This window comes from Entelurus aequoreus, linkage group LG05 (genome assembly GCF_033978785.1).
Source record: "Entelurus aequoreus isolate RoL-2023_Sb linkage group LG05, RoL_Eaeq_v1.1, whole genome shotgun sequence".
Lineage (NCBI taxonomy): Eukaryota > Metazoa > Chordata > Actinopteri > Syngnathiformes > Syngnathidae > Entelurus > Entelurus aequoreus.
The window spans coordinates 35,945,718-35,949,500 of NC_084735.1; positions in this window are offsets into that span (position 1 = coordinate 35,945,718).

The window sequence follows — 3,783 nt, forward strand, 5'->3', positions numbered from 1 at the left end:
TGCCTTGAGGAACACCTTAGTTATGTAAATCACACATTTGGATCCAAGTGTTCCATGTTTGCTAGCCAGATTAAAATGTAAATGCAAAGATCTGTCAATGTGTAAATTCCTCTATACTACAGGAGCACTCAGGCATTTTTAGGAATTTGCTGCAAAAAATGTTTGTCTCACAAGTTTTAAACTGAATTCAAGGGCTGGTATGTTGTCAGTACCGGGCCGGATTTGGTCCCCCAGCCGCCAGTTGAATAAACCTGCCATATATGGTCAAAACCCTTTCAGACATAAAGGGGAACTGCACTTTTTGGGGAAATTTCGTTCACAATCCTTATTCAAGACATGACAACAGATATATATCTTTTAATGCATTCTAATTCGTAAATAAAAGTCATCTTACAGCGGAGCCAATGGGAGGTCCTCCATTCTGCCCATGAAACCCAAATACAAAAACATTTAAAAAAAAAAAATTACTCCATTTACATTCTGTGACTTGATTATTAACAAGTATTAGTGATATTGTTATTATAAGTGCTAACGCAGACAAACTATTTATTGCGGCACCGTGATCATGAGCTTGTGCACCAATCAATGTTGACACAATCGACTAATCAGCTGCTTCCTCGTTTCTTTGCTCGTCAAACTGTATTGTAGATCATAAATCACGCCTCTAACCTGGGCAATAGAAGGAAGAGGATACAATCCGACAAGTTGGTCCACTTTGACAGCCAATTTAGACCCGGAAATGGCGAGAACGACACGAAAAGGCGCTTGGTTCCACCTCCCTTTCGCAAGGATTATGAGACATTTTTTGTCTAAATGGGAATATATGAACATCCTAGCAGTCGGCATCCTAATGGCAGCAGACCTTATACAGTGAGAGATGTTTTATTATGTTTGTTGGCTCTCATAAAGTCTGCAGTGAGTAATAAGTGATGTTGAAAAAAAGGAATGTCGTGATGCGTTTTTTTAAATGAATGTGCCGCGTATGCTTAAAAAGAGCAAAATAAGTAAACATTTAAAGTTATTATAAATGTGCCTGTTACTATATTACATTGAATTACATCATGTATAAAAAAGCGTAATGGAGGTGTTTGGATGTTTTTAAGGGCTTTATAGGCAGAATAGTTTGGCTCTCATAGGCTTCAATGTAAGTTGACTTTCGATCGCATTTATTTAATATTTAGAATGCATTAACAATAAAATCTGTCATGTCTTTCATAATGATTGAAAACAATAGGCAAAATAAATAAAAAAGTGCAGTTCTCCTTTAATGATGGAAAAACAGATCATCTTTGTGTGCGTGTGTGTGTGTGTGTGTGTGTGTGTGTCTGTTGGTGTGTGTGCGTGTGTGTATGCGCGTGTATAATCACAAAGCACAACGTCCCTGTTGTGTAATAGTAAAGTATTGCATCAGTGATGTGTTTTTTTGCTCAAAGTGTCCAACCTCACAGTGCAGGAATTTAGTGTAAGTGACCTAGTCAACCAGGAATTATGACAGTGATCATTTGGGTTCAGTCGATTGTGCCGCTTATGTAAACACCGAATGTTTGGTTGCATCAGCACAGAGATTTAGTTCTCAAGACACCCTGAACACCTCATCGCTGGCTGGCCCTCCTGGGGACCGAGTCCATAAGGAGAGTCAGTGGAAGGTGATTTTTGATTTCACAAACACAATTAGTTTCCAGGTCACGCCTACAACAAAGACGACGAAGCTATGTCGAAAGAATGATGCATTTTGGCATTAGCAGGAGGAGTTTCTAACTGTGGTGTGGATTAGCAGCGCGACAGTGACATGTGTCACTTATATGGGAATCCCGAGCAATTAAGAGATGCTTTGAGGCACTTTATTTTGTTTTGAAGAATGTTTTTTAATAGGGGAACAATACCCTACCTCACCGAAACGAGCCTAATAACATACAGGAAAAGACAAGAAGTCATTACTCTGTCCCTCCAGGATTTCAATGGCTTTTTATGTGATTGTTGCTTAAAATGCAAGAATTCATGGCAGCCTTTTCAGAAAGTTGGGACAAAAGTTGCAATGTTTTGAGGTATAATTTTTTCAATAACATTGAATCAACTTGTGATTTTATAAATGTTCTATTAATGTTTTAAGTGTTCCTGGTAACATTAACCTTAATACTGTATTGATGTTGTACTCGTTTTATTTCTCACTGGCATTCATCGAGGGCGGACGCTCCCCTTTCCTCTCCCTTATCTCTCCTGCTTGCTTCTTTGTCTTGTCTTGTCTTCAGGGGCGCCGCTAGGGATTTTGGGCCCCCATGAAAAGAATTTTTACAGGGCTCCCTGTATTATAATTTCATCATCATTAGGGGCCTCTCTGGGCCCCCCTCCATCATGGGCCCCTAGAGTCTGTCTCCTTTACCCCCCCACCCCCCCACCCCTTTTCGGCGCCCCTGCTTGTCTTAACTTTCTTGTTGCCTCTTTTTGTACTGCTCTCCAAATCCAACCATTGGAACTAATTAACTGGCCTCAACGAAATTGACAAGATCTTGGGTTTGGGGGAGCCTGCTTGTCATGACTGAGCGGTTGTTGCTGGACACACGACGGACTCTTGGGAGAACAAGGAGTGCCTAGCAACCCTTTCAGTCGAGGACATGAAGATACCCACCTATTCGGAATTATGGCAACAGGACATCTGCTGATTGGAGTAAGTGTTGCTCTGGTTTGTCGACAAATTGGAAGTTGCTGGCAGCCTTCAAAGTACCCCAAAGCTGCCACAAATGATTGGAGGATGCGGGCAGAACTGTGGACGCTTTGTGATCTGGATAACATCGGACTGTCTGCCCTGCACAATGAATTTGAGGACCAGTCATAGACAATTTAGAGTGAAAAGCACATTTTATTTTCACTCGCATACAAAACATTCTAACTTGGATTATTTCCCTGGCTTCGATACTCTCCTGAAGGACAGTGCGGTGAAGACACAACAAACTCCCTTCTTGTCTCTCATGGACACACACTTGTTGTTGTTGACTTTGGACTGACTGGCAAGAACACCAAGGTAGCGGAACAGAGACACGCGGCAGGCTTACACACACACATGCATCCACAAAAAATATACGCCACACACACATACCCCGCCCAACGCCCTTGACACGAATCCCTTAGGGGCGATGGACGACTGGGCAGCGCCTGAAGAGCTGCAGCCTGCCACCGTAGCCCCCACTCCCTCCCCTCTATTGCAAGTCTCGATATGTATGTTGTAATATGTGTATGTGCTTTACTATGGAGTTGTTTTTTTCCCACCCCAGACTTGGCCCCCTTAGGAGCTCAGTTTAGATTGTATTTTTTTTTTACTCATCCTCCCCCAGCGTTGACCTTTTTCCTATCTTTTACGAGGCGCCTTGTGGCGACCCATCAGCGTTCCTGTTCTGTAACCCTGTACACTGTTTGTTTGTCTAATCTTGAACGGGTTTGTGCTGAAAACAAAGTTCCGTTGTACTTGTGCAATGACAATAAAGAGCTACTTACCTACCTTATACCACGCAGACTTAAAAGTTGACACTGAATAGCAGTTAAAGCACATATTCAGAACTCACTGTCAGATCATGGTGTTGTTTTAATTAATTAGAGAAAGAAACATCACCAAATGCTTCCCTATTGTCCGCTGTCTGCTCTGTCGTCCACAAGTTGCAGACATTCTCCGTGTATGTTTTATGCTTGAAAAGTGTTTGCCATTCTTAAACATTAATTTCATGTTCCAACACATTTACCCCCGCACATTAAGAGCATCTGTGAACTGTTGAGAGCAATATAAAGTGCTAA